We start from the raw sequence: 25384 nt of genomic DNA, 5'->3' as shown, positions 1-25384 counted from the left end.
TGATGCCAAACAATCAATTAGAAGTATCCATTTTCTTATTGTAGCAAACTACAATGGTGAGAACAGCTTAAATACAAGAGTAAAAAGCTTAAAAGGTCACATCAGTGGAAATTAATGTCTGTGATCAGCATAGATAATGAAATTTTGTTTCTGGTTAGTTTTAATATAGGTCAAGTAAATGAGCTGGAAAAGATAATTAAATAGTGTGGTAATTTATTTAAAGAAATATTATTAAACATTTTAAAATTTAGGCAGCCTGTGGTTTTGAAGTCAGATATTTCATAATGGTTGCCTTTCTTTGGGGACATAAGCTGAAGAGTGTCACCTTAGTGTTGTGCAGTAAGGCCTACAACAATAAATGAAAAGAGAAACCATCCATCAGGAAAAGACTGCAGCTAATAAATATTTGATCATATACACAAATTCACAAAATTTGATTATGCCCTAAGAAATTTGCCATCATTTATTAACTCCTGCCATGTAAATGCACAGCACTATGTTTCTTAAGAAACAGCAAGCCAATATAAAGCTATTACTTTTTTCAATCAAATATTTTGCCAGATGTGTATACATCTGAAATGCTGTTGGACATAACTTGTGTGGGTGAAACAGAAAAAATGCAGTGACGCCTCTGCAACAGAGCAGCTGCAGAATCTCAATGCTGTTCTGAAGAGCTAAGCAGTTTACACATAGAATTATAGATGCTTCTCCCAAAACAAACCACTTTATTTCAAGCAAAATAATATTTTGGGACCTAAAAATAGAAAAATTCATCACCTTGGACTAAATCACAATGCATTTGCCTCTGGAGATTGACATTTGATTTCTCCAGATATACAGCCACTACTTCAAAAATGAACAAAAATATCACATTTTACCAAAATGTCCTGAAAGTTACTGAAGCCAATGGGAGTTGTAGAAGCAACATATCTCAGGATCAGGCCCTATGCTAGCAGATATGTTTTCTATAGTTCCCTTCCTAATGCTGTTAAGAACTAAGATATTCCCGTGGACACAGAATATGTTTCTAATCAATCTCCATTGCAGGCCAGATTCTAGCGCTCTTGCTCACTACCCCACTGAAATCAAAGAGCTGCTCGGAGAATAAAGCACTACTCAGTTTAAGAGCATTAGAATCTGATTTCTAGAGATGTAACAATTCATTGTTTGTGATACCCGAATTCACTACCATGCTAATGAAAGAGAATGAAATCCCATAAGGGATCAGAAGCTTGTATTGCCTTTGTGAGAAAAGAGTGTTCAACAAAAGGAGTTAAGAGTTAAAGGAAATTATGCTTCTGTATATTATATACAGTTCTTTCCCCCAACAAAACTTGCATGAGTATGGCTTTGGCTTTTCAAAAGAATGCTAAATGTCCTTTCTTTGTCTATGAGCAGGTAGGTTTTGGCAGAGGTGACTTTCCTTCAAAGGAAAGGAGTAGTTTGCTTTCGTCAATTAAGGAGTCTCATTGACAAGTTTTGAAACAACTGGCATTTAGTCCTCTATAGTTGGACTGACAGAGGAGTGAAGAGAGAATTTAGAGTAAGAACCATTCTGAAAAGATCATCAGGACTTCAAAACCTAGAGTGCATGGACTAGGACTTCCCTGGAGAGAATATGGAGAGAAAATCCTTTCCAAGAGTCTAACAAATCTTTAAGCTGCAGAACGAACTTCACTGCATCTGGCCCAGGAAAGATCACCCCACTGCAAAAGTGCTTCTGCAATGATACAGAACTGACTTCAGGATTCCTTGCTGCTAGTGTAATGGAGGAAGGTAGGCATGGATGGGATGCCCTTATGCCACACTGATCCTGCACTGCATTTTTGGTCTCCTCTGACCATAAAAGGCTAGTGCAAGAAAAAAGAACTCTAAGACAGGACAAGTGGAATAGCCATATACACAGCAGACCCAGGAGGAGTGAAAGTGTACAGAAGAGCCCTGAGCTACTTTCTGAGACCTGCCAGTAACTTGCCCTTTGTATACCTGCCTTACACAATGTTTTTACTTTTATTCACTTTGGAATTTTAAGGACTAGGTTAATTATCTAAAAAAAAAAAAAAAAGAGTTAAAATAGGATATCAACTATCCATGAATACTGCTAAATTACTTTACATGTAAATAGGTAACCAAACTGGTATCCAAACGTCTTTGGCAGCAATAGACAAGCCACATTAAAATGAACAGGAATGGATCAAATAATATGTCTTCCAAATAATGCACATTTGCGCCCATGGCCAGACACTTACCTGTAGACTCCAGGGGAGGGCTTAAGAAATATCCATTCACATCCATCCAGCTCTCTCCATCCTGGATCCCTTTAGGTAAGCGGATTATGGATCTCTCCCAGATTGCCTGCCTCCCTCCACTTCTGAAAGCCATCTTTGGGACAAGCAAGGCTTTTTGATACTATCTTCTTCCCTCCAAGGTTCTTCTGGTGGAACTGACAGGCACACTACCCCATCCTGGGATCTCTGAGGGTGGTCAGCTAGCCTGGTCCTTAATCTTATATCTGTAGGAACATTGCTAAGGTTTGGACAGACTTTCCGTAGACCCTCTGGAATACTGTGAAGTGGGGAACAGCAGAGGAAGCTTCTGGGGAGGTGAAGAGGAAAGGCACCACTGCTCACAATTCCTGGCTATGGACTGGAGCCCAAGACATCCCAAATTACCACATGCAGCAACTGGGGAAACCATGGGTCAGGGATCCTGAAGTTTACCATGGACCCTCCTATATATCTTCTATTATGTTCCCCAGTCATGCACATAGTGAGATACATTGCCTTTGTCACACCAGTTTTATTTGCCCCTTACATGGTCTTTAAAGGGGAAAGATATTTGTTTTACATTTCCAAAATACTGGTATATATACTAAATAATAGCATATGGAACAAGTGCACCTTGGGATGAGTATGAAACACACTTATAAAACTCTTCTCATTCCCACCCTCCTCAAAAGGAGAGTTATTTCATCTGGACCTCTAGTGCGCACCTGCATAATGCAAAGTGCCAAAACTAGAATTGCTGTACCTGGCCAAGTTTATTTTTATAACTGTAAAAATATTTAAAAAAACAAAAAAAGAACTTCCCACAGGTCTTGGCCTAACTAATGTTCAAATGTGTTTTTTTTAATTACAGCCTATGTGCTAACACTAGATAACATTGCATTTTAGGAGGAAAAGTTTACTTGGTTATCCCTAGTGTGTATGAGTTACTGAAACACATTTATTTTGCTCCTTCACAATATTAAAAACAACAACAACAACAAAAAAACCACCTTTACCTGAGTCTTCAATACCCTTCACATCTCATCCTTTTCCCCTGGGCAGTGGGATAGCTTCATGGTTGTCTATTTGCTTTAGGTATAAACAGGGAAAGTATTTTAGGGTAAAAATCCAGAAAAATACATTACAGCTTCTCTTAAGTATTTATATTCCTGTTAAACTGAATTTAAGAATCTATGCCACCCATGCAGTAAAAAGAAACAGAATTAAGTTCTATTGATCCTAATGCACAAGAGTAAGGGAGAATTATTGTAGATTAAGCGTTTTTAGGGATTATGGTTTGAGCTGTCAAACCTTGTAGCTTCCAATTCTCACAGCATGCTGCAGATTTTCCAGGGACCAAATACCAAGTTATATATTCAAAAATAGTTTCTTGGATGCATTTGAGTTTGGGAGGGGAATTCTTGCAGTTGTGCCCCATGTGATGGATAGGTTTGCCTGTGAGAGTTTTTCAGGATTCCATCATTAACAATACATAGCTACAGCATTACTGAATCTGGACACTGCACACTACCCACCTGGCTGAAGAGGAACAAATCAAAGTTTGACAGAATAATGAAATGAAACAGCAGCAGGTCAAATTAAATTAGTTGGAAGAATAAATGACTTTTTCAGTTGACCCCGGACATTTTATTTCTACAAATATGTTTCACATTTCAATAAAATAAAGTCAATTGTTGAGGTTTCAGAGTGTGGCAAAATAATTTTAATTTCTAGATATAAAAATAGAAAGTTGGGGCAGCACTCTTATCCTAATTCAAAAACAAAGTAGGGGCAATGGACAGGATTCATAGTTATAAACTCAATTTCTATTGAAACTTATCAGTTAGGTCACTTAGAAAACCCCATTCAATGATTTTATACTTATTAAAGGGTTTTTATTTCCACTGCATACTTCCTTAAATCTCAGTGCATTTATTTTCATAGATGCATTTATATTTAGCACCTTTTAAATAGTGGCAAAATAGATATGTGAACGATGCTGAATATTTATATAAGCCCCAATCCTGCAAGCTGATTTCTGTGAGTGTAAGAGTCCACCGATCCAGTGAAGCTATGTATTGATCAGAAGAAAAACTGAAAAGAATGTCTCACATGAAGGAACAAAATGGCTAGCTTTAACCATAGATGTTTTCCAAACTGTAGTCCAGCCAGATGCGCCAACTTCCTGAGTTCTGGGGGAGTCCTTGATCCCCCACTCGGCTCTGCCCCAGGCCCCACCCCCACTCTTCCCCTACCCATAACCCCTCTTTCCTGCCCCATCTCGTCCTATCCCCATTCTGTCCCTCCCCCGCCTCCTGCACAGCTGATCACCAGTGGCAGGACGTGCTGGTGAAGGGTGGGGGAGGAGAGGGAGGAGCTGATAGATGGGACTGGCAGTAGGTGCTGAGCACCCACTATATTTTTTCCATGGGTGCTCCAACCCTGGAGCAACCATGGAGTCGGTGTCTGAGTCCAGCGTACTCTCATGAAGCCACAGGTGCGCATTGCACCAGGCACTGCCAATGTGATTGTTCGGCCTGTGAGTCCATATCTTAAGATGGACTTGTGCATCTGTTTATATACTTAGCATACATAGTAAACAGCCAAGCTTTTTCTCCTTAAAGGCTAGAAGACAAAAATTAAACAGGTGATGGCACTGCAAGTGGATTGAGCACTTTTTTAAAAGGTTAATGAGACTCACAGGGCCTAAAAATACTTTTAAAAAGTCACTGTACATGATATGCAATTAGATGGAGGAGATTCTGTATAATTTGGCATACGTCAGAGATAAGATTCCCCACAGAGCTGCCTTGACTGCAGAACAGAATGGATGTGATCTTTTAAGGTTGTAAAGATACAAGCACAGTTAAAAATCACAGATTCCCAATTATTACAAAAAAGATCTAAATATTTTCCAATGTAAGAAATACTGTTGGAATAACAAACAAATATTCAAGGCAAAATTAGGACCTAATCCACTTATCCTCTATGGGCTCAGTTTTGCAAGGTGCTGAAGACACTGACTTCAATTCAACAAGTCATTTAAGCCCAGTGCTTAACTTTAAGCATATGAGTAGTCCCATTGCATTTAGTCAAAAAGTTCCCATGCTCAAGAACTTTGATGGATTAGGACCAGAGTGCACAGCAATTTGCAGAATTCAGTCCTGTTTGAATAGTACAATTCATTCTGGCCTGATGGAGCCCAAAGACTGTTTAAACATGGTCCACTTGACACTTAGCACATCCCTGCCATGTGTTCTATACATGAACAAGGGTCATGGATAATGTGGCTCTAAATTACACTTATACACATACACACACATGCTAAGTTAACTCTCTTGTCTTGACTTGCCTGTCTTGCAGAAAGGAAGTTTCTCAGGGCAGGGAATATATCTTCATTGCTGACACCAAAGAATAGCAGAATGAGGTTTCGTCAGAGTTTTAGCAGGCTCTTCCCCCCCAGATGTTTCTATCAGGGAAACTGTCTGGCTACTGTCATAAATAGATAGCTAAGGGTTAATGTTTCTTTTACCTATAAAGGGTTAACAAAGGGAACCAAACACCTGACCAGAGGACCAATCAGGAAAACCGGTTTCAAAAGTGGGGAGGGAAGCTTCTGGGGTGTTTTTGTTCTGTCTGTTTGTTTCTCTCGGCTATGAGAGAAGAGGTTTTCTTTCTATCTCCAAGTTTCTTCTACCCTTCTGTTACCAAGGTGTGATACAAAGGAAAAGCAATAGTTTATATTGTATTTTTATTTACATGTGTGTACCTTGCTGGAATGTTTCAAATTGGATATCTTTTGAATCAGACTATTTATTCATATTTTTTATAAGCATAGCCCTGTGTATTGTATCTTGATGCAGAGTTTAATGTTATGTCTTTCCTTTCTTTTTATAAAGCTTTCTTTTAAACCTGCTTGAGGTTTTTCTCTGGTTAAGGCTAAGGAGACGAAGGAGGGGAAAATCTCTTTGTGTTAGCTTGACTAGGTTTGAATGCATAGCCTGCGGGGGAGTAATTGCCCTCTCTGTCTTGCATTCAAGGAGTTAAGTACAGTATGCCCAGGATAACCAGGGAGGGGGAGCTGGGGATTGAAATAAAGAGGAGACAAGGGGAGGGTTGGTTTCCCTTGGTGCGAGACTCAGGCTTCTGAGTCTTGGGGTCCTCCAGGGAAAGTCTGGGGGAACCAGAGGAGCAGGTGCTGTATTCCTGTGGGGGCAGCGAGATAAGAGCCAAGCTGGTAATTAAGCTTGGAGGTTCATGCTAAGCACCCAGATTTTGGACGCTAAGGTCCAGATTTGGGAAGAAGAGGCTTATTACAGCTACTAAGGAATTTCTTGCCACTGACAGGCTGTCCCTAAAGTATTCTTGGTATCTGATGAGGATACCCTAAGCCTGAGGTAAAAGCTTCTCACTGAACATCCTGCTCCTCTAGGGCTTGATACAAACCCCATTGGTTTCAATGGGAGTCTTTCCACTGACTTCATGGGCTTTAGATCAGGTCCCTAGAGATGAAGCACAGTGAAACTCACTGCAGACATCCTACGCTGGCAATCCTGGAGTGTCTCAGAAATGGGACATAAGGGGGTAAGAAGGTGCAACTGGAGCTTGGAGAGAAGTCTGAGCTGGGCATGGTGGATAAGGTGTTGGACTTGGTGTGAATACTGGGAGGCTGAAAAGAGAAAATATGAATTTTAAGAACTGTTTAAGATAAAAAAGTTACATGCTCTAAATGGAGAACATTAAGTTCAGTCTGAAATCAGATTTCATTTACAAGATTCTATGGTCTTATTAATTACACAGCTAAACAAGTTGAAAAATATGATTTTTAAAATTAATGCAATGTTGTTTAAAGAATGATGGTGACTTTGTTATACAATTCCACTAATTCTTGGCACCAAAACAGACTGAGAACTATTTGCAGTAATTTCTAATGAATAAAATTCACTGCTTTCCCCAAACTCTAAATGAAGTCTGAAATTACTGTGAAGAGAAAAGAAGTGTGATGAGATGGACACATTGATCATGTGTCTACTCAAGGCATCATTCAATAAAATACAAGTGCTGGAAAGGAAATGGTATAGCCATGGGAGCTGGGCAGTCATGAACAATGAATTAACCTCTTCTCTGCTGGAGATCTTAAAATGTATAATGGAATGTCAGAACATGCTAGGAATGTTTGGCCAGAAAGGAGGAATATAGCAGTCAGCCATAGCTAGTATGTTTGGAAGGAACACAAAGCAGTTAAAAAAGGTAGCGTTCTGGAACTGAATGTTGTAATAAGAAAAGTTGTAATACATTATACGACAGAGTCAAAGAATGAAGGACTTTAGATTTTTTGTTTTAAACAACGTGTACATTTTTAAAAGGTCAGTACATGTTTTTCAAATATCACTGCACATCTGTGCATCAGTGCATTATTTTTAAGTTCTGGTCTCTCTCTGTGTCTCAATGACCTATCAATGCTGAGTACCTCCACATTCAAAGGTTTCCAAACCAGGCTGGCCTATTTGTAATTGAAATGGTTTTGAAGGAGTTGTTATGAAGTGAACAGATTTGTGTTTCACATTATGAGAGGTAATGAAAATACTAGCAGTAGGTCTATAGGGGTCTGCCTGCCACCAGAAGTACATGAGCTTCACCAATGGCTGTGTGACTGGTGTGTAGCTGAAGGCTTTGGCTGTGTGACTGTAGGCTTTGGTTTGTGGAATAGTGGGCCATGTTCCAGTGGGAAAGTGGCTTGTATGAATGGGACAGCCTGCATTTCACAGGAAGGGGAGCTAATCTTCTCTGTTAAAGGCTAGCTGGAGCAGCCAGGAGGGCATTAGTGCAAAGGGAGGGTGCTAAGAAGGCAAATACATTACAAACTCAAACTCAGCACATCATGAACAAATTGAACCAATGTGACAAAGAATGTAAGAACAACATTTTCAAATTACTTATATAGCAATGCTAGGAGTCTGGACACCAAGTAGGAGCAATTGGAAATTCTCACAGTGAGAGTAATTAATTACTGGAACAGACTTTTAATGGAAGTGATGGAATCTCCATCTTCAATGTCTTCATACCAAGACTGGATCTCTGGAGGATGTGCTTTAGCCACACATAAGTTATGCTTTAGTCAAATATACAAGTTATTGGGCTCAATATAGAGGCAGCTGCATGAAATGTAATAAACTGTGATGTACAGGAGATCTGACTAGATGAATCTAATGGTCCCTTCTGGCCTTAAACTTTATGAAACTCTTCTCGGTTGTTTCCAATATTCTAAGGGCTTGTCTACACTTGCAACTTTTGTCTCCAAACCTGGCTTTTGTTGAGAAAACCGCGATAGCGCACACACTGCAAGGTCACTTTTTTCAGAAAAAAAAGCCAAGTTTTGGCGGAAAAAATCTTCCACCCTTGCAAGAGACTTTTGCCTTTTCCCCCTCCCTTTATTGTCAACAAATAGCCAGTATAGACACCACAGTTCTCCCACCCCCCTGATTTTATTGGCCTCCAGAAAGTATCCCACAATTCCCCTGCTGCCCCTCTGGTCAGCGGTTTGAACTACGCTGCCCTGAAGCCAATGCACCCCTCCCCCTTGCAAGCCCCAGGACTTTTAAATCTCATCTTCTGTTTGCTGGCTTCCCAGAGCAGCTTCCCAAGTGAACATGTCTGGCTACCACCCCAAATGCACTCCCACTTGGACTACCGCTGAGTTGCTGGATCTGATCAGTATATGGGGAGAGGAGTCTGTTCTCTTGCAACTGCGAGTGACCCGTAGGAATCAGGACACATACAGGTAAATTTCTCGAGGTTTGTGTGACAAGGGCTATGATTGGGACACCCAACAGTGCAGAGTGAAGATAAAGGAGCTGAGGCAGGTGTACCATAAGGAGCGGGAGGCAAACCATCGCTCCGTTGGTGCACGTAAGACCTGCTGCTTCTATAAGGAGCTGAACGCTATCCTCGGTGGTGCCCCCACCTCCATCGCCAATTGCCCTATGGATACTTCGAAGGCTGCTGAAAGAAGGGGTAACTCTGAGATTGAAATTGTGGATGAAGAAGTCGAGCTAGAAGAAGCTGTGGTGCTCCCAGTGGGGTCGCCTGGTGAAGCATGCAGCCAGGAACTTTTCTCAACTCCAGAAGTGCTCAACGGGGAGCAGGAAGCAGATGAGATGCCAGTTAAATTGCTATGGTTTGTGTAGGGAATCGAAAAGTGGGAGGCAGGTAGTCTGTAGCTAATCTGCATGGCCATGCAGATTGTCGATGGACATCGAGACCTGCAGGGAATCCTCCAGAGAGAGGCTCTGGAAAGTTTCCAAGAGGTACTTGTTAATCCTCTGCTACAGATTCCAAAGCATTGCAGCCTTGTTAGGACCCCCATTGTAGGAAACTGTACCATGCCATTTAGCAATCACTGGAGCTGGGACCAAAGCAGCACATAGCTGAGCCGCATATAGACCGGGGTGAAAGCCACAAGCATTCAGAAGCTGAGCCCTGGTTTCAGCAAGATGTCAGCCAGCAGGTTGGCTGCCTGTGAAACATTGTGGGATAATTTTATAATGAGTTCCCTGCAAAGCTCCCCTACAAGCCAAGACCTTTTTGTCCATACACACAGCCGCCTTTGCCCCCTCCCGAAACTCACCATAATTGGGGTGCTCGCCGAGCTGTGGGCCTACCTAGAGTCTCAGAGAGAAAGTGATTGCTACTCGCAGAATTTCCTTTTTACTAAAATGTTTCAATCATTTGTTGGAATGTAACAATCTCTCTTCCATTCAGCACAGACCTTGAAGAACACATAAGGCACCTCCGTGGACCAGCTGCGACAGATAAGAAAAAATCCTAGGTGCAGCAAAGAGAAGTTCCGCAAGGTACTGGAGCGTGATGAGAGACAGACCAGGGCACAGAAAGAGTGCTTGGAAGGCAAAAGGCAGGACTGAAAAGAGAATGCTGCTTTTGCTAGGCAAGCATCAGAGAAGATGATAAAAGTTATGGAGGATCAGAGAGAGATGCTCAAGTCCTTGATACAGCTGAAGACTGAGCAGATCTGAGTTTGAGCGCCTCTGCAGCAGATGCACAATTCTTTGCCAACCTCACCCACCTCTATGCCCTCCTGAGTTTCCCCATCACTCCACCCCCTCTCACAGCTTGCACAATGATAGCTGGAGCTACACACAGTTGTAAGGTTTTACCCTTTTTAACAATAAATAAAGGCTAAGGTATTTAATGGTACAATGTTTTTATTCTGTGTTCTACAAAAGCGTATAGCAATCAATTCGCTCTCGGTACAGGCTTCGAAAGCATTGTGTTACATGGATCTTGGGCCCCCAAACTGTACATAGATGCAACAGGGAAGCAACTCCAAAGCAGACACATGTTACTGCCCCTTATTGTCAAAATGGTTCCTCAAAGGTGCCCCGAATGTGGACACGATGTGTCAACAGAGGGAACAAATGTAGACACACTTTGGTGACTTTGCTTTTTTCGATTTTTCCTTGTTGACATTAGTTTCATTGACAAAATTTGCCAGTGTAGACAAGCCTCTAAATAAGATAATGTTCAGCTTCGCAGTGGAATAACCTACCCAGCTATAGATTTACTATTGTACAGCTGCTCTAGCTACATATTTTATATTTCTCTCCCATATCCAGTCCTGATTACTTTAACAATGGGAACAATTTGAACAACTGGATAGTTCCTTCTTGAAATGACTTTTCTTAAAAGAAATGGAGGTTCTTTCATTCACTGCTCATTATGAGTCCTTAACCTGTAAAGGATCAGATAATTGCCAATCAGAGGGACGATAATTCCATTGAATGGTTCTGGTGCTGACCATTCATGAGACTGAAGCTTGAATAATTTTTGTAATTACCACAGTTCTAAGAAAGAGTTATATACCTCTGATTAAAAAATGGGTCTGCTTTTAGTATTATGGAGCACTGTATTATGGATTCAGCTCCATTCTTCCCCCACAAATTATGGCTTATAACAAAACCTGTAAAAAGTGGAGAAAATTATACAGATAACTATCCTATAAATACCTATTATAGCCACTGATGTTTTAAAAGTATTCTAAAGCCAATGGAATGTTAAGGAGAACCTGCTCTCTGACTGGTTTTTGTACTGGGGCCAGATCCAGCAAATCTTTGCTCATCCCTATCATCATCGTGCTGGGTTGATGGCAACAGAGATACTTGCATGAGTAACAATTTGCAGGACTGGGCCCTTGGACCGCAATGTGACTACTCATGTATTAAAGTTGAGCATGTATAGAAGTCTTTCCATAATCAGGGCCTTGAAAACACAACACAGTATTTATTGAAATGTGTGGTTCAACTTTCACACCCAAAAAGTTACTTTTTTCTCTACATTTTAACATCTTTACTGTTCATTATAGCAATCATGAGCTTCAGAGTTGAGAACTGTATGTAAACTAATGACAGGATACCATTGTGCAGAAATTACAAGAGCCTTTTCCCACTGACTTAGAAATTTGGTGAGAATATGTTTGCCTTTTTGTTCTTGCCCCAGCATTTTTTTACATTTTTTTTTAAAAAAGTCAATTTCACATTGAACTATATGAAATGTCAAAAATTTTGATGCAAAACTGTTTTGTTGAACCAAGAACTCAACATTTAAATTGTAAAGGTTTGGACTCAAAATGGGATGCATGTTTGAATGAAAATTTATTAAATAATAAATAATAATAATAATAGCCCTCTTACTGAGGAAAAATTGCCAGATTTTACAAAATAGATTCAAATGTCCCAAAATTGCAAAGCTGAGAAAATGCAAAACTCTGAGTTGAAGGTTCTCCACTTCTTGTTACCTGAATCCATCAGGTTCTTGTAAGCTCTACCTGCAGAGGAGACGAGAGTAATGTAGTCCTGTTTGTACACAAGGTCTTTCCCAGTCTTCCTCTCTGTCCCTTTACTTTCTCACATCCATATAAAATATTCTTAGCCACTGCCTAGACAGATGTGCAGATAAAACCCAGTCATCCTCAAACAGAGAATTCTGTAAATCCTAATATGAAAATAAACATAAGGCTTGAAATTAATTGGAAGTGTTTGCTTTTTACATGGGGCAGGAGGAGATGGAGATGGAGGAACAAATTAAGGCACTTTTAATTCTGAAAAACAGAGTTGACAAGTAGGTCCTGAATATGGTTATGTATTAAAGAGACATTTTCTCTACTGTTTACTAATAAAATTACACTGATAATGACATCGTTTTTATTAATTTAAATCATTCTGACACACTAAGACATTCTTTCTACCCCACCCCAACAGGCTCTCTCTACACCCTCTCTGTTACCCTCACTGCCTCCTGTTTCTGCAGCTCCTCCTCCTTTGTTTAACCCAAACACAATGCACAATACTGTAGCTACACACCTTCACAAAGCCTTTCAGATGTATATTTGCCATTTTCCTATATTCTGCTAGATAAATGAATGACAAGAGCTATGAAATGAAAGGATATTGTATTTGCCCTCATCCCTTGAAGAATTCAAAAACCCACCAGTTTAAACTGGGAATGCATCTTAATTGGGTGCTTTCAGAAATTATGTAATTTCAATTGAAAAGGAAGTCAAAAGTTTCCTGAAGTGTCTCATGACACTATTATCATGGAACGATCACCTAATTAGGAGACACTTTTCTAAGCATTTTCCTTAGTGAGCTTCTAAAGTGCAGAGAGATGCAAAACGATAAAAAAGGCTATTTCCCACATGTAAATTAGCACATGGTGCACAATAGAGGATTAAGGATGGATCCATGGATCTGCACATGAAGGGATCCCAGAGTACAATGTTTTATTGTGTAAAAGACTACCATGACGCACATTAGGATGCTGAATATCTGATATATATTTATCCAAATATCCAAACTCCAAAAACCTAATGTGAATAATCAGAGGTAAGGGTCAGATCAGGCTTCATGTAAGGAGCAAGTAGTCATTTTTAGGTACCAGCTGTGTATCATGAGTAGGTACCATGTATAACAGAGAACAACAAGTATTTGTTTCTGGTTTCAGATAATCAAAAAGAATACCCAGTAAAGCTATTCGGAAAAATGTTTCCCCTGCCGAAAATTTAGATAGAAATCACTTTTTTTCCTTTTTGAAAAGTTTTTTTTTTTTGAGTTTTCAATCGAAAACCTGAAAAGAACATTTTTTGGATGTTGAGAACCAAAACATTTTTTTTTCTCTTTTCTTTTTTTTGTCAAAAACCTAAACATTTTTGACATTAATGGTGATTTTTTGGTGAAAATTTCTGTTTTGTTGACAAGATCATTTCCATCTACAACCACTTTGATAGAAAATTTTCAACCAGCTTTAATATTCAGAAATAGGCATTCTGTATGGGACAAACAGAAAATAAATTATGATTTGACTCCTTTTTTTTTAAAATTAAATCAGTCCTACTCAATAATACATCTATTTTAAGTTGGCCTAAATGAACACAAACTTATGTTGTGTCACCATTTGCTTGGCAAATTGAATTCTCCCACTCTAAACTCAGATTAAGCTTCTAAATACCATTAACTTCTCTGTCTGGCATAACAGTAACATATAACTGTTGACTGGTCAATAACTTACCCTGTGAGGACATCAGATTTGTTGTTGTTCATCACGTAATAATCTATAGTCAGTTATATGGATCTGATAATAAGTACTATAGACAGGGGTATAAAACTGCTACACATCTTTGGGCTGTAATTTGATGATCTGTGGTGCCAGGTGTTCAAGTCCCTTAGTTTGAGACCCTTCCTTATGACATTGTCTGTCAGGATCAGTGGCGGATTAGCCACTGGGCCAACAGGGTCTGTGCCCAGGGGCCCCAGCCAATTAGACAGCTCAGGGTCAAAATGGGCGCCCTTATTGCCCAATCTGCTCCACCTGCCCTGCCCTGCCGGGGACAGGGGTCAGGGGGCTTGCCCTGTTCAGCCCACCCAATGCCCCTGCCAGGAAGCGGGGGAAGCCCCCCAACCCAACACCACTCCCCGGCAGGAATGCCAGGCAGGCAGAGAGGGACAAGCCCCCATGCTCTGACCATTTCCCCAGCAGGAGCACTGGGGTTCAGGGGGATTGCAGGCAGAAGGGGTGAGGAGGGACCTCCACTTGTTCTGACCCACGGCCCCACAAAACCACAATCCACCTCTGGCCAGGATGTTAAAGCTAATAAAAGCCAGTTTATACATATGCATGGTGACGAGCAGTCGTGAGATATCAACTTCTCATAGGTTAGCTTGTTTGGTAATTACCCACAAAGTTTCAAACAACAGTATTTGTTCATTTCCCAAATCTAAATACCTGAGGGATAACACCTGCATGAGAAGCAAGAACAGTCTTCTTCAGGTTAAATGTGACACTTAGTGTGAAACTTGCTCTTGTGTAGCTCTAGCTTTTTTGACTTAAGGTTGCTGGGCTGTCTATCCCAACATCACAGCTACACAAAGCAAGGAAATAAGCAGTTAAGTCATTCAGCATCTCCACATATCACTTCCCCTCCTCATCCTCAATTACCTCTCATCCCATACTCACATCCAACTTATCTCCACTTTTGTCCTATACAACAAATCTACTCAGACCAGATGCACCATGTTCATGTGCTTTATAGAGGGCTATTGTGCATTCGTAGTATTTAGTTCTGTGCATGGATTTGTACCAGCATGTGTAGGTGAACTGGACATCGGTATTGTGGATGTGTGGAGTCTATACCCTTCTGTATGGTTGTTTCATCCAGCAGCAAAATACAGGCTTTGCAGCTCATATTAATGAATGAAACTCTACAGACTTGTTTCAGCCATGATTTTGTAATCAGTCCCTCTGTCTGTACATACATCTATTTTGAGTCCCACATTTAATTAACATGCTCTTACCTGGGCTTCTCACTCCCGGTCCATCTACAGCCTCTCTTTTCTGAATTGCTGATACACTTGTAAACATATAAGGTCATATGGAAAATGACAACTAAAAACCACATACAGCTCGTCAAATAATTTCTAAATAAATTAGGCCCTGAATAATTTGTGTGTGTTTATAGATAAATGAACTCTCCATGGCTGAGGATGAAAGTGTTGACATGCCTGAATTGCATGCTTAATAGTAATTTTATGGGGAATAACAACTGGCATGAGAGTAAGCAACCACTGGCATATATGAGGAGCGCTATATTAATAGCTAATAATGCCACCGTTAACCCCTGTCATTACTGTACTGTGTATAATTCATATTAAGCATACAGGATCTACTAAAATGCAACCAACTTGAAGTCCAAATTGTAAGTAAGACTGCAATCTATACAGAAGCATCATTTCTTTTAACTTTCAGTTATTGGGCTAAATTATGCTCTCTCATTACAACACTGCAGCCCCAGTTGACCAATGTAAAAGAGGAGAATTTGGCTGATAAGATTACTTTAAGGTGATTCATTTTGTATGTTATTGTAGGCTTATGTGCTATGACAAAGCATGATGGAGAATAATGAAATGGTAACTCGGTGTTAGCTGTGTGTTCCCTGACACTAATTTGGATAGCAAGTTCTGAACACAATCCATAGCAATTATGGGGCTGAAAGCACTCAAACAGTAAAATGTCTGTAATGCAATGTGCTGCATTTTGCACATTACTTAAATTGTATTCACTTAGTTTGGAATCTGAGATGCCAACAACAACCAATTTACAATCCATTTCCTCCCTGATGTTTGGTTTGATAGATGGCTCAGAAAAATGGTCTTCAAGTAAAGGCGTGCTTAGATACCTACCACTATACCACTGTGTATTTGACACCTGCTGACTTTATACTACTTCTATAGACTTGGTTTATATTAGAGGACTTGCTTTGATGTAACCAAACTGATTTAAAACTGACGCAGTTACACCAGTATAAATCTCTAATGGCTTTAATTACCAAGCTGAACTAAAATTGTTTAAACCCCACTTTGTGTAAGTGAAGCACATCTTCATCAGGAGTTTGTACCTGGAAAATCAGTTTAGTTACAGCAGTGGCAGTGTACATTTTCTAACATAGTTAAGGCCTCTGTTTGGAAGATATTATCTGGAATAGGAATCAGTGATAAGTCTATATATCCAGACATATAGGAGGAACAGTAGGTTCTTTGTTTAAGAATTGGACTTTATAAGAGAATCAATGAAATATGGTCATCTTTCCTTATAACAGATGTGAGAATCTCCCCGAAATCTGGCTGATACTGACAAAAATTTCACCAAACATGTATAGTTTGCCACATACAGCTTATTGACTCTGTCTTCTGCACTTTAAAGCATGGCCTGACTGTTTCAGATAAGCTGGGTTGTACACTTGATCCATTAGAGTGAGAAGATTTGCAACAAACGGCCATTTTTTTCCTTCACTTGGTTCTTACTTTATCTTATCACCTTCTGTTCTTTGGAGGCTGAAGGGAACCACTTGCTCTTTAGCTTCATGACTATGTGGCTGAATGATGCTCCTTAGCTGAACCCCAGCAAAGTTACATAAAATAGATACCGAATAGCTGAGTAGAATGTGTAGGGTAACTGGCATCTTGAATTCTGATGACATATGTTTCATTCCTTCCCCTTATCCCGTGGCTAAATGTTATGTATCCTGTAGAGTCCTGTTTTTCTACACTCTGTTTGTTTTCTAATGCCATACTGTGGAGTAAGATTTTGTGTTATGATGCCACTTCATCGTTGATAGAGTTTATCAGTTATGAAATCATCATTTCAGAGGAGCCATCACAGGCAACCCAGTGAAGAAATCCACTGCCTTAAAGTCAATTTTGTATTCCCATTGCAATTAATTGAAAACTAGGTCAACAGTCACTCCAGACAGATGATATTAAATTGTGTGCAAAGGGAGGGGACTTAAGGAAATAATTAAGCACTTTTTCTATTAAAATGTGATAATAGTCTTTCAGCTGTGTCAACTGACAAACTTGAAAGCAGATTTTCCTACATATTGTATCCAGTTTCAGGACTGCAACACAATGAAAGCATCACTTTTCTTTGGAGCTTCAGTAATTGCCATGTGATAAACATGCAGGCGTACTGCATGCTAATGAGTGGACTTAATTACTAGTTTCTATATTTATTTTTTCTTTTTTTACTGCTCTAATTGGTAGTTAATTTATGCACCTGATTTTTCAGGTGCTCTATGCACTCATTAAAAATGACCCCCAAGAAAAGTAGGAATGCTGAAAAAAAAGGCAAAATGATAGGTCTGCTGCTGCTAAGTTTAGCCTTTTTTCTATGTTGGGAAATGATTTTGTAAGCACTGTAATTACACAAGATGGAAATAGTAGGGCAGTTTTAGAAACTTCTCACAGTTGGCACTATTACAGCAGTGTAAGTTACCACCAGCATAGTAGCAGATCTGTCACTGTCAGTATTTCTTTTCTAACTCCTCGTTTACCACTTAGTTACAAAATTCCCTTTATGCTGAAATTTGGTGTGCACTGGATTAGTTTACCCCTACAAGAAACAGTTTTGCAATTAAAAAAATTGCATTTTTCAGTAAGAATGTTAAGAAAACAGTTTATTGCATTCTAATTTTATGAGGAAAGGAAGTAAATTAAAAGTTTTGTTATATTAATTGAAAAATATGCAGATTAAATGAATTGGAGAATTTAGAATTATCATAAAACTGTCAAGTTATACATAACTGGTTACAGCATATGTACAATGATTTTATCTTATATCTTTTTAAATTCACATTCCTATACTATAACATCCCAATGGCTTCATGCAGACATGGACAAGTTGTTAGGCACTTATGTGCTACTAAATTCTGCAGGTAAATAATGCCCTGGGAGTGGAGACAGACAGAGAGACTTGCCCTGTCGATCTACCTCATGGCAGATGATAAACACCTCTTAAACATTACAGATTTTAAAAGTATAATATATTTTTGCATTGTTGACTACATTGGCTTCAAAGAAAACAATCTAAAAGGAGTCAGTATTGTTTTCTGGCACAAGCTTGGAAAACATGAATCATGATGCTTTCAAAACTTATATATATGAAATTACAAAATTCTTGTGCTTCCGATGTGAGGAGCAAGTGCTTTGTTCATTTCTCTGGGACCCTTTAAGCAGTAAATGAGAAGCACCAATAGGACTCTCACCTACTCTCCTTTGGCCAGGAAGAAAGTACCCCATAAAGTCAGGAGCAAGAGAAGAAAGAGACAATCAGGGGAATTAATTCAACACATGGGGGCAACGTCAGTCTATTCAGAAGCACATGTCCAGATTGGAATGCAGTCTGATGTCATTTTGTAGATGAAGCACCAAATGATCCACCAAACTGATCTGGCAATTGAAGCATGCAATTCTACACTTCATGTTGAGAGGGATAACACTGAAAGTCTTATCAATGACATTCAACAGATTTGTGACCAATTGGATGCAATCCTGTCTGAGTCCAAATTAGTAACACAGAATATTGGCATTTCATCTGAGTTCTCCACCAATCACAACTTACCTACTGAATCTGATGCCGAGCAGCATTATAAGGTCAATGTCTTCCTTGTCATCACTGACTCTATTCAATCAGGTCTTACACGTCTATCTGAGTCACTGCGACTAATTTGTACCCCTTTTGGGTTTCTTTGGCAGTTCAATAGACTGAGTTATGAAGATCTACTTTCTGCAGCTGAAAAATTTCAGCAACACCACAACAAAGAAATCTCAAAAGATCTCAGTGACGAGGTGATCTTCTTCAAACAAATATAGTCCACGAACTTTAAATTGGATTGCAAGTCAAATGAATTGCTTCAAGAAATACTCGAACTTGGACTCTCTGGTGTATTTCCTAATATTACAATTGCATTGTATATTTTTGTCAGTTTGCCTGCATTAGTGGCTTCAGGTAAACGCACCTTCAACGTGTTGAAGCAGGTAAAGAACTATCACCGTTAAACTATGGGACAAGCATTTGAATGGACTTGCCATGCTTAATATCAACTGTGACATTGCACGAAAGCTAGATTTTTCCTCAATAATTAGTACATTTGCACAGAAAAAAGCTAGAAAAGCATTTGTTAAATAAAAAAAATATTCAAATCATGTCTCACTCTTTTTTTGGTGATTTATTTTGTTTTCCATGTGTTGTCATTTTTTATTTTTATTATGCCTAGGGGCCTCAAAAGTTGGAAGTGGCCCAGGCCCAGGGCTGAGAGGGCCTGAGTAGATTAGATATAATTTCTCATTCATGCTGCAAATAACAGGAGGTAAATATCTGAGGAAAGACATTAATCTTATTAAATAATTAGGGACATTATCTTTTTATTTTTCAATTATTCAGATGATGTTACTTTTGGGAGTAGGAGTAAAGTTTTGAAAAGTATTCGACTTAGGAATCGCACTCCTATTGTTTTCAATGGAAAATAGGCTCCTAAGTCACTTAGCAACTTTTGAAATATTTTCTTTTTATCTTATGTCCATGCTTCTTGTACAGAATTTTCCACAAACTTTATAAAGGGAATCAATTGCATCTTAATTCACCCACTGACAAACAAGCCCTTCTTAAAGAAATAGAGATACTCGTTATTGTAATATCTTTCTTTCTTTCATAGCATTTAAAGGGCTAAATATTCTACTCCACTATATTACCCTTGAATTTCTTGACTTTTCAGCATTTAAATTTTCAATCTCTGTCCTGATCCTGCAAAAAGAACTGTATGGGCAAGCACTACATGGGTGCAGGGTCTACCCATGCCATTCTCTTTACAGCATCATTACCGTAATATTTATTATGATTTTTTTTTGCATTTGTGTGTCAATAAGTGCAGCTGTGGGGCTTATTTCTCCCCAAGCTATTACTCACAGGAGCAGTCTGAATTAAACTGAAAACTGAGGCTCACTCTAGAAGCAAAAAATACGTGCAGCAGCTATATATTAATAATACATTGTGAAGAATGCTCAAGGATTTTGTATAACTTAATTTTGGTTTAAAAATAAAATATTAATGTCGTAATTAAACGGAAAGTCTTCTACCCCTCCATCCCCCAGGCCCTTTAACTAGCTAGGTTCTGTAAGAGGAGACCTGGGATTTATTCATGGCTCTGTCAAAGCTTTCTTATGTAATCTAGGACAAGTAATCAATTTTAAAAAATAATTCAGATTAATGTTCCTGTGTATCTCCATGTAGATAAGCCGTAACATGTTAACATTTTAGAATTTTGGGTGGCTGTTTTTGTTTGTCCAACATAAGACACCTGTATCTCAATTTGGGCTCCCAAAGCTAGTAACCACTTTTGAGGATGTTGGTTTACTGTAGCTGTGTCTGGGTTCCCCATTTGTAAAATGAGGATCATACCTCTTGGGGTGTCATGAGGATGAAGTCATTAATGTATGTGAAGCCATCAGATGTTATGGGGGTGCTGAGCACATTGAAGGCTCTCTAAATAGAATGCAATTTAAAAACAAAAACAAAGGAATAATCCCTTAACTGTTCCACTGCATGAATTGAGGCCAGGAGCAATGGAGCGAACTGAATTCTGCACATTCTTGGATGTTTTATAATTAAGCATTAACACATGAAGAACAGTTCAATTTCCAGACAACTCTAACAGGTTTTGTCTGACCAAAGATCTGATAATTTAAACTTAGACTGCGAACTCTTTAGATCAGGAATCATGTCTTCCTTCAGTGGCTAACACAATAGGACTACAGTCCAGGCATAACTATAAGGTAGATATTAAATAGCAGCAAGTATTCAACTAGCATTATAATATCTCTAAAGTGCACAGCCTAAAGTGTCTTAAATTATTTTACAAAATAGAATTTGCAATAAAAATCAGAAATAGTAAAAAGAGCATTGATTGAATATTAAATATAGTCTGATATCACTTTCAGCACACTTCCAATTTTGTGAAAGGTCCAAAAATCATTTAAAAAGAGAAAACATATGGTAATATTTAGGGCCTGTGCTAGAAACATATAGTTTCCTTTTCCATTTTAGCAGATGCTGGATGTTTCATTTTAACATACACATTGAATCCTACTGTGTGTTGTAATGGAATGCTCTGGGCCAAATAAATCCCTAATGTAATGTAGAGTGTTCATATCATACTGCTATTACAACTTCTAATAGCATGAGTTCAGGGTGACTGCGTTATTCATATATGGCATAGCTAAGCATGGGTTATTCAGTTCACCTCAAACATTTAGAATATTCTGCAGTCTGGGATTGTACTTTTTACATATGTACTTTTCAAATGTGTGTTTATTGGTAATACTTTTTAATGATTAGCACAATTTTTTTCCTCATACCCCTCTATCCTAGTTACCATTTACAGGTTCCAGAGTGACATGTATACTAAAATAAATTTTAAATTAGAAATGCCCAAAAGAAAAATGCAACGTCATAGCAGATTCCCACTGTTAAAAGTTTAATGGAACACGTTTAATGTGTTTTCTGTGTCCTTTGGCTATTCATTTTACATATTCATTATGTTGGATATCAAGTCATGTTCAGGCTTTCACAAGACCCTGTTCTAATTTTTAGCAACAAAACTTTTGCTCAATTCTGTTCACAGTCAAAATTCTGTTGAGTACAACACCAGCAAATCTGTAAGAAATATTTGTGTGTGTATATTATTTGACACTGTTTAACAACAGCCTTGATGGTGTTTTACCTGGAACTGCCCTGGGGGTATAAAACTACTACAGTGGCTCTGTGCCATCCCCTCTTCCAACTTCTGGCATAAGGGATGTGGCCAAAGCAAAGTGGCAACACAAGTACTGCACGCCAGCTATTCTGGCTTCTAGGGCTGTGGTCACCTGGCTACGAATTGCAGGAACCGAAAGAGTCCATGTAACAGGGTGCATCACTTCCCTAGCACCCCCACGTGGCCTGCGTTGGCTCTGCAGAGAAGTGTTATGGTTTCCCCTTCTCTTCGGGTTCTGGTAGTAAACTCCATGCAGGTTTTGTTGTGCCTACCAGCACCCAGGCCTGGGACTGGTTTAACAACAAACAGTTCAAAACAATCCTCAACAACCCAAAATAAAGTCCATCACCACAACACAAAAGCTCATACTCAGCTCTGCCATCTTCAGCCAGTCTGGAGATGATCTTCTTCTGACTCAATCTGTCTTTGCCAAGCAGCCACTCTCAGCCTTTCCCAGCTAGAGCTCAGCCTTCTTCAGCTCTCCCCCACCTCTGGAGCAAGCCTCCCAACTCGGGTCCCAGACTTGTGCTAGTGGGGCTTGCACTAGCTTACAAAATATGGTGAGTAGACTTTGCTTTGATATTGCGGCTCGGGCTGGAGCTTGGGCTTTCAAGGCCACCCTCAGCTTGAGAGCCCAACCTGCGACATCTACACAGCTATTTTTAATCACACTAGTGCAAGCCCCACAGCCACAAGTCTGTGGACTCAGGCTGGGAACCTTGGTCCCAGAAGCAGTGTAGACATACCCCCTCTGTCTCAGAGAGGTCAGCAGGCAAAACCCCTCTGCTCCTCTCCTGGTCTTCCCCCCATTACTCAGGGTGATCTTCAGAAGCCTCCTGCTCTTTTTGGTCTCTTCCACAGCTTCCTGTAGTCTAAAAGCACCTATACCTCTCTGGGCTGGAAGAGGTCAGAGAGTAGCCTACCTCACCTGCTGCTGACTCCCTCTTTTTAAGAACCAGGTACCTTCCACTAAGACCAGCTGAGCACTGGACCCCCATTTCCTCATAAAGGGGCATCATCCTGTGACAATCCTCTAATTTATAATATGAACTAAACAATCTTTAGCATCTCAAGAATCTGGGGTCCATAAAAGTAGGGTAGAGAGACCTCCCAGAGTTACACAAACTGGATCTTTCTCTCTCTTGACATCCCTTCCAGCAGATAAAAATAAATGCCTAGTTCAGAAGAAGGTACATAAAAATTGTCCCTCATTTGCTTCATATTCCACATTTGTAATATTCAAACATAGAATGTGTAAAGTTGCTTGAAATCACATTTTAAAAAGCATTGACTAACCCCTTCTTATCCCTCAAGTCTATTTTCAATCTATCCATTTAAGTGATGGTGAGAGAAGTGTCCTGACACTGGAAGGCCACAAATATCCCTTGAGAGGACTGAGGAAGTGTCTGAGTGAGCTTTGAGTTGGGGGGCACTATGACCTTTAAAAACATGGAGAACAGCATATTCAAAAATGAGGCACCAAGCTGAGGCTTGAAATCGCCATGAGAGCTGCAGAACTTAATACAGACAGCATATTAGCAAAGAACAAGCATTGTTCATGTTCTGCTTTGAAAAGTCCCCCTGATTTCTGAGCATACAAAACTAGCTGGCCAAATTCTTTTTATTCAGAAAAAAAAAAGGCCATGCTGATCTTGCTTTTCAAGTAGTTATCCTGTGTAAATTATTGAAAAGATAAGTCACTATTTCTACAATTTCCAGCAAACACACAAATATCTCATGCTTCCCGATGGGAAAAGAATTTTTTAGAACCATAAAATCATAAACTTATATTTAACTTCTATAATTCCTGAGTATCTGACACATAGGTCAATTTTTTTTCTTGAATTAAAACGATTTACATTTGATTTCATAGGAAATCAAAGGTTTTTATTTCATAGCATTACTTTTTAACCATTATTTATTTAACTTTCCTTACTCTCAGCATATTACTGAACATTTGCAACCAGTGGAATATGGTATGCAAAGACACTGAATTGTCACATGCCTTCCTGCTTTCTCCTCTAAATATCTCTGCATGCTCTGAGCATTAACCATGAAAAAAATAGATATTGTCTCTTGTGAAATATGTAATTCAAGGACTCTGTAATGACCTTTTACATCTAGACCCTGATTTAAGAGCCAACGCAGCTAAAAGCATAAGATAATATGCTGCTGTAACACATTAAAAAGGTCAAATTTAAATGAGCTCATGCTGAGATGTCATTTTTTATCTTAGTGAGGACTCAATTATGAACTCTACTTCTAACATCATTGTATGCACTTCCCAATGAAGGAGGCCTCCTGCTCACTTCACCCCCATTAGCAAGTGGAGGACCTTGTTCCCCACACCTTAGAGTGAAGCAGCTGCTGAAATACCAGGGGCAGGAGAGATACTTGTATGAAGTGCTTCTGATGTGGGCAGGGGACCTATCTTCTGAGGTGGGGTTCACAGCCTGTCTGCCTTTCCTTTTCCTCAGTTTGTTTACATGATGTGACTGCTTTAACTAGGGAACTCAGGGAAAGGGAATAAATGAAGATGGACAACATCTTCAGGGGAAAGGGATCATGAATACATCAGGACAATACTAAACCAATAAAAATCGGGACATAAGGAGGAGAGAGATGGGGAGGTAAAAAAAGAGGCTGGGCGGGAAAAATGAGAAAATACTCCCAAACCCCATAAACATACATTTAAAAACTTTTTATAGTTATAAATAACAAAGTCTTTAAAAAAGTCTTTAAAATGGCATCTCAAGCTGCAAAGAGGAATCCTCCAATTACTCCTGCCCCTCCTACTCTCCCCTACTGCCATTACCTCATTGTATAACATCAAATGTAGGATCTATTGTGAAATGGGATCTATTGTGCCTGTATAAAACCCCAGTGAGGTCAGTGGGTCTCCCTAAGGGTCTGTAAGACTGCATCTTCATGCAGGACTGGTGCAGAGACAGTAAGTCTTAAGAAATATGCAGTCTGACCCATTTGTCTGCAAAGAATCATGCATATGTATTGTGCTATGTAAATAATAATTATGAAAGAAGTCCAGACCTGGGTTTATTCCTGTTTGTACATCCTGCTTCATAGGAATCAATAGGACTTTTGCCATTGACTTCGATGGGATCAGATTCAAGCCTTTGGAAGGAACTATATTTGAAATCAATAATATTTAAAATGGTTCAGAAATTCAAGATTTGAATTTCAAGATGAGAAGCTCAGAGTTTATGCTCCCCTACATGAAAATAACCTGAAGAAGGACTAGAAAGCCTTTGGATGATAATGTATTCAATAATATTTAGCATCCTGATGACACTTCTCATCTTCAAAGTGCTTTGCAAACATTAACTAATCCTCACAAGCATCCTACAATATGGGTGATTTTGTATTAATTATCCCTGTGAGGAGTTGCTATACATTCACCAACATAACTAGGAAGTGGTGTAAAATAGGACTTTGTAGTTTCATT

This window comes from Chelonoidis abingdonii, chromosome 15 (assembly GCF_003597395.2).
Source record: "Chelonoidis abingdonii isolate Lonesome George chromosome 15, CheloAbing_2.0, whole genome shotgun sequence".
NCBI classification, from domain to species: Eukaryota; Metazoa; Chordata; order Testudines; family Testudinidae; genus Chelonoidis; species Chelonoidis abingdonii.
Note: the sequence above shows the minus strand (reverse complement) of the source record.